Source organism: Dermacentor andersoni, chromosome 3, assembly GCF_023375885.2.
Source record: "Dermacentor andersoni chromosome 3, qqDerAnde1_hic_scaffold, whole genome shotgun sequence".
NCBI classification, from domain to species: Eukaryota; Metazoa; Arthropoda; class Arachnida; order Ixodida; family Ixodidae; genus Dermacentor; species Dermacentor andersoni.
The window spans coordinates 174,138,160-174,150,683 of record NC_092816.1 but is presented as its reverse complement, the minus strand read 5'-3'; the positions used below and the strand labels follow the sequence as shown (position 1 = coordinate 174,150,683).

Genomic DNA, 12,524 nt, shown 5'->3' with positions numbered 1-12,524 from the left:
TGCAATTGGTCCCCTGAATTACTATCAATATCATCACTGACTAGCAATATTACTATCAATATCATCAGAATTACTAGCAATATCATCAGCGAATCGCAAGTTACTAAGGTATTCTCCATTAACTTTATCCCGAATTCTTCCCAATCCAGGTCTCTGAATACCTCCTGTAAACACGCTGTGAATAGCATTGCAGAGATCGTATCTCCCTGCCTGACGCCTCTCTTTATTGGGATTTTGTTGCTTTCTTTATGGAGGACTACAGTGGCTGTGGAGCTGCTATAGATATAGTTCAGTATTTTTACATATGGCTCGTCAAGTCTGGGCTAATTCGAGTTCCTACCATCCTATGGTCACTGCAGCGCACTCTGCCGAGCACGTCCACATCTTGTATGATGCCAGGGTTAGCGCAGATTATAAGGTCTATTTCATTTCTAGTCTCGCCATTCGGGCTCCTTCAGGTCCACAAGAAACGGACGCAAAGTACGACCGTTCTTGACCGGATGAAAATATGTACGTGGAGTTTACAACTGCTGTCGCTACGTTATTTTTCCTTATTCTTTGCGTGATACTGCACAACGCCCTCATCACCTTTCCCTCTTCTTTTTGCGCAACAATTTTTACATCACCTGAGCAAATACATTTCGGCATTGCGCTTCGGAATTTGCTGGGGATAAGTTCTTGGGCCTTTATTATGATACAAAGTATTCTTAGTATACCTGAAATGTGGTTTGTGATGCTTCTTGGCTTTACTTATCTTGTTGTGTACAATCAGTATTGTGTTGTCACAGTGCCTAGTCAAAACTATGTCCGTTCTTATCGTATTCTTCTGCATTCGTTCGTATTTATTGATACCTTTGTCATCATTGTCGGCTTTACCGGCACAATAAGTTCCCTATGGTATATTCACCGTACTACTTATTAAGATTTAAAGTTTTCGTTATCCTTTATAACATGCTTTTACGTTCGTTTCTATTTTTATGATAATGACGATATCTTGAAAATACTACTGCATCAGGGTTGCTAGCGCCGCGTCAAGCTGCTTAAACCAGCTTTTTGCTCTAGCACCCAATTTCAATTTGTACTTGGTAAAAATATTACGAGATTTGATTGATCACGATTTAGCCAGTTTTCGCCAGAAATTATGTTATGAGCATCTGCTCCGTGAGCTTGCCCAAAAATAATGAATATTAACGGAACCCATTCTTGAATCTATAAGCGCAAATGAGTTAGAAAAAAATATAAATTCACTCACTGTTCCATAGTCTAATGCGTGCGAAACATCGTGTCCTTCTCCTTCCTTTCTTTCTGGTTCTTTTCTCTTTGGGCTTTCCGCTTCTGTTGATGGTGAAGACATGAAAAAGAGCGATGAGAAAGGTAAAAAGATGCGCGCTTATCTTAATGTACATTTATGAGCTGCTTAGAACACAATGTTCTTACTAATCATAATAGCTCAAATGCTCCAGCTGTGGGATGTCACAAAACATGGGTTTTAAAGTCAGACAGTATGCCGTATTTAAAAGCAATGGGCCCTGTATTATTAATCTATTAACACATTAAGTGCGCTCTGTTAAGAGCCCCATGGCATTGGGTGCACTTTTGGCTCCGGCGATGAGCTTTCGCTTACGCTCCAATGCCGCGCTGGTCAGCACCATCTCCCACTTCTCGTGCGTTGAGCTTGGGTTTGGAGGGAGGGGGGCGGGCTGTTATGGATACTTCGGCAGGCCGATGCGGTATGGTATATGGTAGCTCGCTCCGTATGCAAAAGAAAAAAAATTGTTTTAGGGGTTGGGGTACGTCGCGTGGAGGAGCGTGAGGGGCCGACATGTGCTGGTCTGTAGTAGCCTCCAGGCCGTGGGTTCAGCTGTTTGTTGGCTTCTAACGATATGATACATAAAAATTGCGCCACACGGTGTCCTTTCTTTTCTTCAATTCTAGAATTCTGTGGCTTTGCGTGCCGGAACAACAATTTGATTATGAGGCATGCCGTAGAGGTGGACATCGGAATAATTTTGACCGCCAGAGGATCTTCAACTTGCCCGCAACGCATCTTTCTTTCACGTATCTATAAAAGGCAATCAGAAAGTAAACATGATGCAGGAAGATAATCTGAATAAAATATGTGTAAATAGTACAATGTTGAAACGCCTCGAGCGACAAAAAGAGGATCTCCATAGGATTTTGGCCAAAGAGCTGTGAACAAATAAGCTGTGCATATAAACAAATAAATCTACCGTAGTTACACGTGGGGATTTTGACAGTGCTAAATTCTCTCGGGCAGTGCTAAAATCTGATTCCACAAGGCGCACTTCTATTTCATAAGGAAAGGAAGTTTCATATATCACAAAAAAAGGTAAGAACTGTTTTCCAATTCGTAGTAGACTTTGTGAACTGTTATAGAGTAATATTATTTCTCACTAATGTCATTTTTTTATTCTTGTTTTCTAATACAGTTTTATACGACGACGCCCTCGCCGCTAACTAGCAGTCCTATACCACTGGGTTGCTGTCTAGTTAGTTGCCCGTAGTGTTTGAGGGCAATTATCTTACACAGAAGCAGAAAAGCAATAACGAGATCGTTGGATTCACTGTGGACAAATACTGGCAGGAAATGAGCTAGAACTCAATATAATTGCCAAAGCCTGTCGTTTTCATTGGTTCTTTTCTTTTGAGGATTTCCCTCCAGTATGATAATTGATGGTCCAATGAACGACGTGACATGCCAAGTTGAATATCGCTGCTGGATAGATGCCCTCAATTAATTACGTTATCTCATGGATGCCCTGCTTCGGCTGATGTTTGTCGAGGCCTCTACAGGCCACATGTGCTTTTAACGTACAAGAGTCAACGAGAAACGAACTCAGCGTAAGCAAATGTGTAATAAGCGCGACAAGCAAGCAATACCCCTTGCTTATAAATAAATCCAGTCAAAACAGCGGGAAGTCGGGAGATGGAAATTCAAAACGATGAGCAATATGACAACAAGGTTCGACAGATGGACTTGTCTTCTTCAAGGCGACATATGCTTTCCTCGCCACTGTATATATAGGTGGGGTTCTTCTAAAGGGGAGAGGGTGTAAGTGGCTGGGTGCGCCAACGAGCGAACGTGTGTTAGCGGCGAGGGTGTAGAATTGAGAATAAAGGAGTGCTGTGCACAAGGCCACTGCCACGACCGTCTGTCAATCACGTGTCAACGGCCACGTATCGGCCGGCGTGTCAACAGCGTGCACAGCAGCCCTCTATTACCTGTTTCACTGGTGGTCGTGGGCTATCGTGCCTCTGGAAAAGATAACAGAAGGAGCGACAGAAACCGGTGCTCGTGAAAAAAAATGTAAATAGAAAAGCTAACTAAGCAACGAAACCAAGTGTTCTTGACTATAGCTAGAAATTTAGCATAGCTAATACATTCTAAAGCGTCATTTGAAACGTTTATCGCTATTGGTGGCAATGCCTTGCACCTATGCATAAGGTATGATTCTCAGTATCTTATTTCTCCTTCAGAATAGAAATTTGACAGTAAGATGTGGAGTTTACGTTTGTGAAAGTTGTGACCTGGTTGGTTGAAATGCTCGGCGATGGCTTTGTCAAGCTTTTTAGCTGTGTCCGCACGATGTCCGTTTAACTAATTTGACGTTCATTGATTGTCCCATTTTACCGATATAATGTTTCCTACACGAGGAACATTCAATCATTTATATCATATCCGAACTTCTTCAAGTAAACCAAGATTTTACTTCGTGTGTGTAACTATTTGTGGTGCTTTTAATTTTAATGCCACTTTGAAGCTGACTGCAGGTTTTGCACCTGGAGCGACAACATGCTTTTATTACGGGGGAATGGTGTTGGCTGACTTTTGCGTGCACTAACGTGTCTTTAAAGTTCCTTTTGCGGCGAAAGGTAACACTTGGTACAGTCGGGAGCGGTATTCTCAGACGCTCGTTACTTCATAATATTGGGTTGTATTTTCGTAGGATGTCGTTTATGTTTGGAAGTGCATTAGAATAATTTGTTATCAAGACTAACAGTCTGTCAGGTTCTGGTGTAGGCGGTACTTTCCCTAATTTCGACTGTCTTTCCCGTTTTGAAACGTCATAATGAGGCCTATCGAGAGCAACTTGAGGATAGTTTCTGCTAGCGTTGTTTGATTTCAGTTCATTTAGGAGGTGGATATAATCGTGGTCTTAGCTGTAGATTATTCTTATCCGTTAGGCTTGTCCGATAAAAATTTCTTGATTGCAGTGTCGCGGGTGATGACTATTGTAGTCGAAATATTGCTGGCTATCCGTAGACTTCCGGTAAAAGGTCGTTTTCAGTTTTGCGTTTTCTATCTAGACCGTCGTGTTGAGGAAGTTGATCTTATAGGAGAGTGGTGAGCAGTAAATTTGATAGTCGGGCGAAACCGCCTGAAATAGCGAATTATGTCTGTTAACGCGCTTGTGGCGTGCTCCCATATTATAAATATGTTGTCAATGTAACAAATATTGGTGTGGGGTTTAAATGGTAGGATTTGAACAGGTCTGCTTCAAGCTGTCCCATGATAATGTTCGCATACGCGGCAGCGAATGGTGTTCCCATGCTGGTGCCGAAAGTTCGCATGTAGTGAATAGAATAGAATTCGATATAGTTGAGCGTGAGAGCTAACCTAAGGATTCACTGGTAAACTTCAGGAGCATGCGCTTGGGGATTGATTGCGTGGGGATATAGAAACGGCTTCAATTACTTGACCCTTGGGTATGTTAGTGTAAAGGACAGAAACATCCAAAATGACTAGAATAGCGCGGTCAGAAAGGATTTGCTTGAGGTTGATGTCTTCTTTATTTCGACGGAAGTGCGGCGTGTGTTGAACAAGATATGCGAGGGTGGTGGGGATTTTTGACAGACAGGTGGTGATGTCAGAATTTCGATAGTTGGTCAGCAGGTGTGTTGGAATTACACACAATAGGCCGACCTGGCATTTCTGTTGAAAATATTTATTCGACGGCACTTTATGTATTTTAGGAAGAAGACAAAAGCGGCGTGCTTTTTTGTTCTTGGGTATCATGAAGCGATATTCAGATTACGTGAATAATTCTCTGGAGTAGAGCTCCAGTATTGTCTTTATCACAGTATTGCTGTAGTCTTGCCTTGTCGGGAAAAGAAATGACTTTTTGGGATGAAAGATTATGATGGTGCTGATTTGCAGATGTTTTTGCGAATGGCGTACGCAGGCCTATGCTGAAAAAGGTGTAAAATGACTGGAGAATTTCAAATAAACTTCCACTTGGCAATCAGCGCTTGTCCATTGTATTTGTTTCCTCATGTGCTTGTTTTATTTGCACTGTTTAACCTCAGTTCTAAATATGAACCAACTAGCCTTGATCAAGATCCTACTAAATCAATGCGAAGTACGTATCGCTTTCTGCAAACTCTTCCCTGTAAAGACTACTGTGTGCAAGCTGCCGCGGAGACGCCAGCTTTCGACGAGGTGTATAACGCCCCTAGCCTTTCGTATTTAAAATAACCAGCCTAGCAGCAGGATTTCAATGTTGTTGGACCACCGCTATGGGCGGAGGCATGCTGCGAAAATTAAGACTACTCCCATTGCTAACACCACTCTAACGTTGAGCCACTACCATTTCTCACGCACAGACCAGCAATGGAAGCGTTCCCACTCCAAGTCCCGCTCGGTCTCGCGAAACCAACAGGGAGCAAGCCGTAACCTCAGTAGACCTGCCGTGTTGGGATCACAAACGGTGAGCTGGTCAGTATAGCTCTTCCCCTCTCACACAGCCTCCCAAAAGAAACACCCTCTCGCCTCACCTATACCCAGCACCCAACCCACACAATTCTTTGCCCGTTCACAACATTGATATTCAACAAGAAATTCTAGCTGGGCTAAAGGTCATCAGAGAGGTAAACAAAGGCATCCACGAAGAAAACAACATTCACACCCACATCGCAGAACTATACAACAGTTGTTCCGCCAGTGAGCAGCCAACACCATTATGCACACCCTCATCGTCATTATCTTCGGAAAGTTGTGAGCCCCTGACTCTCGCGGAATCAGCAAAATCGACGGAGAAAGTTGATGTACTACAAGAGCACTTGCTGGCAATGCAACAAAAAATCGAGCAACTGGCAAATGTAATAGAAGTACGGCTCGCAATATATCAGTGGCGCAAGAAAGTGAAAACACTGGCACAGCAGGAAGTAGAACCCGGACACCCTGCCGATCCACCCATAAGCCAGGTTAAATAGCAAAAGGAAGTACAGGGGCAAAAACCCACTCCTAATCTGGTAACAGAATTGTCGTAGCTACAAGCGCAAGCACGAATCATAGAGACAGAACATAAGTGACGCCATAACGACACCAAGTGTAATCATAGTGCAGAAAACAGGCAGACACCCAACTTAAGCCGGCTACAACACACATACCTCCACACCTGAAAGCCGCACGGGCCTACCTAAAGCTAAACGCTCACAACGATAAACACGCAATAGACGGCGATGACGACGATCACATCCTAATTAAGATCCTACCGCTTCAACGAGGCCGCACGCGCCTTCTCATATTGAACATCTGCAGCCCACCCAAGCAGAAGCCGCCCAAGTTTTACTAATTGATCACCAAAGCGATTGCAACAGACAAAAACACTAGCCTGCTGTTAGTAAATGACTTCAGCGCGGCTCACCAGGCATTAGCCTACCCGACCGCCATGTCAAAAGGCTCTGTACTTTAGTACATCACACAGCAGCGCCGTCGCACCATCCGCACAGGCCCCGCATACACCACACGCCTAGGAAACAGCGTCTCCACTGATGCGTGCCCCGGTTATACCCCCACTAAACCGTTACGACAAGCCACCTTGCACAACATGGAGAAAACCGTGGGCAGTGACCAATGCGTACTTGCCACCACATTGAAAATTACGTATGCTCGCCGCTTGATAAAAAAGGCAACACTCACAGATTGGACAGCGTTTCGCAAACAGCTGAGCTCTGTCGAGTGAGGCTAGTTTAGCAGGACTCTGAGGAACTATCAGACGTTCACTAGGGTTGAGGATTGGGCGAGTTGGTATAGCATTCTAAAACTGGTACAGCGCGTCATAGAAAAAAAAAAAAGAACAAGCCGAGCCGGCCAGATAAAGGAACAGAGCCCTCTGTTCCTTTATCTGGCTGGCTTGGCTTGTCTCTTCCTTTCTGTTTTGCGCTGTACCAGTTTTAAAATATCAGACATTGTTTGCAATGTCATTGGCCTTAGCGAGATTAGAAGAACTGGTGAGGCTTATACAGTGCTCACTAACGGCCACGTGGTTAAAAGGTACATAAAAACCCGGGGTACTACGTTCACCAAAGTAAAATTTAAAAGAAAAGAAGGCGTTTCGGCTCTCACACGGGAGCCTTGTTCACATGTAAAATAAACAAAGGTGTTCGAGCAGCTCGCTTAAATAGTCTTGAACACGTGACACAGGCAGCGCGCATACACTGACGGCGGATTGCCATCGCTCCTGTTCAGAGTGTGTAGCGTAGTCTCAATCATGAGAGACTCAAGATAAAGGCGTCGAGATAGCCCTTTTTCTCTTGCAAGGACACGTGCCTTCCCCAGTCGATTGCGTGACCGCTTGAAGCGGCATGCTCAGCTAAACCACTGGATTTCACATTTTCTTTTCTGACGTCATAATTGTGCCATTTAAGGCGCCTTTCAAAGTCGCAAGTTTCGCCAATGTACACGTATTTGCAATCCACGCGTGGGACAACGTACACCTCTGGGAATGTCTCTTTTGGTAATTTGTCCTTAACATTGACGAGTGATTGTCGTAGTTTCTGGTTTAGAATGTCTGCCACTTGAACATTGAACAATACGGCTTAGAGCTTCACTTCTAGACGGATTACCCGTGTTACCTGCGGTTACCGGTGTTTTCTTGAATGCTGTTGAACGACAAATGGCACGTCCGCAGTTACCCTATGCTGCCTCTAGTCAAAAGCGCGTCGGGATACCATATATCCCGTCCTCAAGTGAAGCTCTAAGCCGTAAACTGCGTTCATACAACGTTCAAGTGGCACACATTCCAACACGGAAACTATGACAATCACTAGTCAATGTTAAGGACTAATTACCAAAAGAGAAGTTCCCAGGTCTTGTGTACCTTATCATTGACGAATTCTACAGCATTAATGAGAGGGCAGCAGTAGTCGTAATCAAACTTAAAGAGGTATAGATTACATGTAGTAAAAACCCTACGCTCCAACACCCAGTCACAATGATGATAATGCGGACCAGTTTTGTGGAGATGGTGAATTAGCGATGCGAAAAGTGCAAACTGAGTGTACTGTAGTAATTGGCGACTTCAATGTAAAAGAGGGGAAAAAGCAGGCTGGTGAATAAGCAATTGGCAACTACGGTGTCGATTCTAGGAACGCTAGAGGAGATATGCTGGTAGAATGCGCAGAAAGGAATGAGCTGCGAATAGTGAACATCTTTTTCAAGAAGCGTAGCAACAAAAACTGGATCTGGAAAAGCGCTGATGGTGAAATAAGAAATGAAATTGATTTCATACTTTCTGCCGATCCCAGCATAGTGCAGTATGTAGAAGAGATAGGCAGCGTAAAGTGCAGTGATTATATGTTAGTGATGGCTAGGATTCTCTTCAATTTGAAGGGAGAAACGGTAAAATTGGTCAAGAAGAAAGATGTCAACCTAGAGGCAGTAAGGGTAAAAGCAGATAAATTCAGGCTGGTGCTTGCAAGCAAATATACAGCCTTAGAACAGAGAAATGAAGTTGACGTAGAGGTAATGAATGAAACCGTAACTAGGCTAGCTTCAGAGGCAGCAATTGAAGTGGGAGGCAAGGCACCAAGGCAACCAGTAGGCAAGCTCTCCCAAGTAATAAAGTACCTAATAAAGAAATGACAAAGAATGAAAGTGTCCAAATGAATATATAAGATACAATTTGCGGAGCTGTCAAAACTGATCAACAAGCGCCAAAAACGTAATCGAAAATTGAAAGTACGTATAGCGGAACTCACGGTAACCACGGAATTCGATACTGGGGATCTCACTCGTCCCAACTGGTGACAACTATGCAAAAAGTTGCAGGGCACTCATAGCTTGGCGAAATCATGGTCGCTGCTGCGCCATCTTCTTGACCCCACGCAAAGCAAAGCAGTTAGCCAGCAAACAATCCAACCTCTCTTGGACCACAACCATCCGGGTTCTGATGACAGTGGCGTAGCCAGAAATTTCGTTCGAAGGGGGGGGCGGGGGGGGCGGGGGGGGCTCACATTGCAGCGCGGCCTCCTCCTAAGAGGAAACATTAGGTCGGTTGCTCCTATCTAAATACATGTAGAAGCACAATTCGTTTTTCTCGGCAACCACTTCACCAAATTTGATGAGGTTTCTTGCATTTAAAAGAAAAACTTAAATTCTAGTGATTGTTTGTTTCTAATTTTCGATTTAGGTAGTCAATATTTGATTGAAAGTGGCAAAATCTAATATTTTCAGAAAACGAAACAATGAAGTTTACAACTCTGTATATCAGCAATGAAAGTTGATATCACAATTCTGTGAATTGCACATAATAGTACATCTACAGCGGACAAAATTGATGTTACACATGAGTCTGAAAAAAATTAAGTATTATGGAAATACGGCTTTTGCAGAACCCTTGTACATAACATAACCAATTCGCATAAGATACAAATAGACATATTGAATTCGACCACTTTGAAATGTGTAACGGACGCCGTTTACAGAACCGCGATATCTCTTCTTGATGCCGAGCTATTAATTTGTAAAGTTCGTGCTTCTATTTTTTTTCGAAGTTTCGAATTTTTGAAAATATTTTAAACGAAGTTCGGTCCCTAAATCGAAATTCCGCTTCCAATAGACACTATAGTTTAACTCACTCTCTCAAATGCAACAAATTTTATTAAAAGCGATTCAGGAGTTATCTCAGAAAAGCGGTTATGCGTTTCACATGTATCTGAATAGGCCGCGTTGGAGTTGGGCCCAAGCTAAAACTTCCTCTTGAAAAATTTGCCTAGGGATCAAATACATGAATAAGAACTGCATTGCCATTGGCAAAGTTGCTGCAAACGAATTCTTGAACGCTACGCACTCTCAATACAAGTAAAATATGTATTTTTTCATAAAATATTATACTCGTATGTGCCGAAAATTGTGCACAACATAACTGATGTCAATGTTTCCATGTTTTTGTCTATTTAGTAAGTAAAGAAAATATCACACGAAATTTAGAACTACATCACTTCGAAACCAGCAAAGCAGTGCATGCCGCTGGTATGAAAAATGTAAAGGCCATGAAATGAAGAAGTTGAGGACAAATGAGTTAGTGAAACTTTGTCATTCAAGATCCTTGTGTACATTGTTGTACATATGCAACGGCCAGTGAAAAATCTCAATGACGCTGTCATTTGTTCCAATGTATTACGCAGGAGCAGCTGTCACCGGTCTTGTATCGTGAGTAATTGCACCGACATTATAGTCGCAAAAGAGAGCACATGTAAAAAGCAGGAGTTCTGCAGAATATACGAGGGCGAGTCAAATGAGAGTGAGCCAATGCGAATACATTACAAACGGGGTACATTATTTAAAAGTAGCCTCCGTGAGCATTTAGACATTTGTCCCATTGACTAACGAGTCGCGTAATTCCCGTCTCATAAAGCGCCTTGGGTTGTTGCTTCAAAACGTCTGCAACTGACTTTCACGTCATCGTCCGAGACGAATCTGGTTCCCTTCAGCTCTTTTTTCGGTTGCCCCAAAATGTCGAAGTCGCAAGGCGACAGGTCTGAGCTGTATGGCGGATGTTGCAGCGTTTCCCGCTTGAACTTTGCCAGTTTTGTATTAACCACATCAGCGACGTGGGGATGGCCATTGTCGTGGAACAAGATGACCCCATTTGTCAATTTTTCACGTAGTTTGTTCTTGATTGCGACACGTAGCCGATCCGGCGTTTCACAATATCGGAAGCAATCGATGGTCTTTCAGGATTTAGCAAATTCAATCAGTAATGGTTCCTGACGATCGAAAAATAAAAATCAACAGCACCTTGCTGGCGGAAATGACGGCCTTTGCTTTCTTTGTGGGTGGTGAATTCGAATATTTCCATTGTGAGCTTTGCCGTCGTGTTTCAGGCTCGTAGTAGTGGAATGATGGTTCGCCTCCGATCAGAATTGCAGACAAGAAATTGTCACCCTTATTGTGATATCCGATCAGATGAGTAAAGGCAGCGCCGAACTTCTCCGTATTCTGGCGGTGGTTCATAATTTTGGGCATCCATTGCGCACACAAGTGCCGATAAGCGAGATGTTCATGAATTATGGCGTGAACGGTGACGGTGAACCGAACCGTGACTGATGTTCACACGCTCTGCCAGTTTATCGATGCTTATCCTCCGTTCTTGTGTCACCAGCTCATCAACCTTTGCAAATTTGATTCCACGGTGGCTTTGGTCCATTCCGGGATCGTCTTTGCAACTTTGACGTCTTTCTTTGAACCGTTTCTTCTAACGCTTCACATTGGCCAATGAAATGCAATGTTCAACGTACACGGGAGCTATACGACGACCAATTTCTTTTTGGGAAACACGTTTAGCTATCGAAAACCTCATGACACCACGCTGTTCAACTTTTAGAGTGTCCGCTATATCACGCAACCATGTTCGATCCACTCTAGGACCATTAAAGAAGATTTATCCTCACACCTGCGTGCCACTTTTGTAAATGAGAGATGCATGTGTGCTACGCGCAGGCCTTGCATATAATGAACAGAACCATAATTGCGCAGGGTGGGTAGGCTCACATTCATTTGATTCGCCCTCGTACATTAGAAATGCGAAGATAGAATGGAATATACAAATGTGAAGATACAGCTTGATAAAGGGCAGAAAGGTGCCACTGGAAACAAAGTTAACTGCATGTATGCACAAAACCTCGCAACAAGATATCTAAACATACGTATAATTCTCCAATAAATCTACGTATCTAAGAAAAAGTCACGCGATATAATGGGTCAAACAAGGCAAATAAACATGTTGCGCAATCACAAATTCAAAGAATCCTAGATCCCGCCCCCTCATTCCATCCACTCCCCCCGACGTATTGTGCGCGACGGAAGGCCGCGCGCTTGCTCCTAACTTTTCTCCTTTGCGCCCACAAGACTGAGCCACCATCGTCGGCTCACCCATTCACCCCCACCGCCCACACGCTTTCACTCGCGCATAGAGCATGCGCCACGCGGTCACGATGTTATCGCCCTTGGACTTTACGTGGAACATGAGGGCGGCGGCAGGAATGCGCCTAGAGTGTCCATATTATTGCTATCGCAATAGCTAAAGCATCCCATGGCCCATTATTTTTCCGCAAAAGAAGTAACAAAATAGAACTTTCACCATGCGACAATTCGCTGCGCCGCAACAACGTTTCTTTTTTCTTTTTCCTTTAGTGGGGCGGGGGCACCGTAATGAAAAAAAAAACGCGAAGAAAATATGTTGGTCACGATCGAATGCCTACTTTGGGCAACTAATGTG

The 12,524-nt window shown here is 43.6% G+C and overlaps 1 protein-coding gene across 4 annotated transcripts in view; it reads right to left on the bottom strand.

Annotated features, from left to right (window-relative positions):
• The window catches only part of LOC129383074 (uncharacterized), a 136,124-nt gene that overhangs the window by 37,672 nt on the left and 85,928 nt on the right, over window positions 1-12,524 (bottom strand). For all 4 annotated transcript variants that reach the window (XR_008611012.2, XR_011893494.1, XR_011893493.1 and 1 more), the window contains one exon: window positions 1,253-1,335. The gene's annotated coding sequence lies outside the window, so the exon portion shown is untranslated. The remainder of the gene's footprint in view (window positions 1-1,252; window positions 1,336-12,524) is intronic.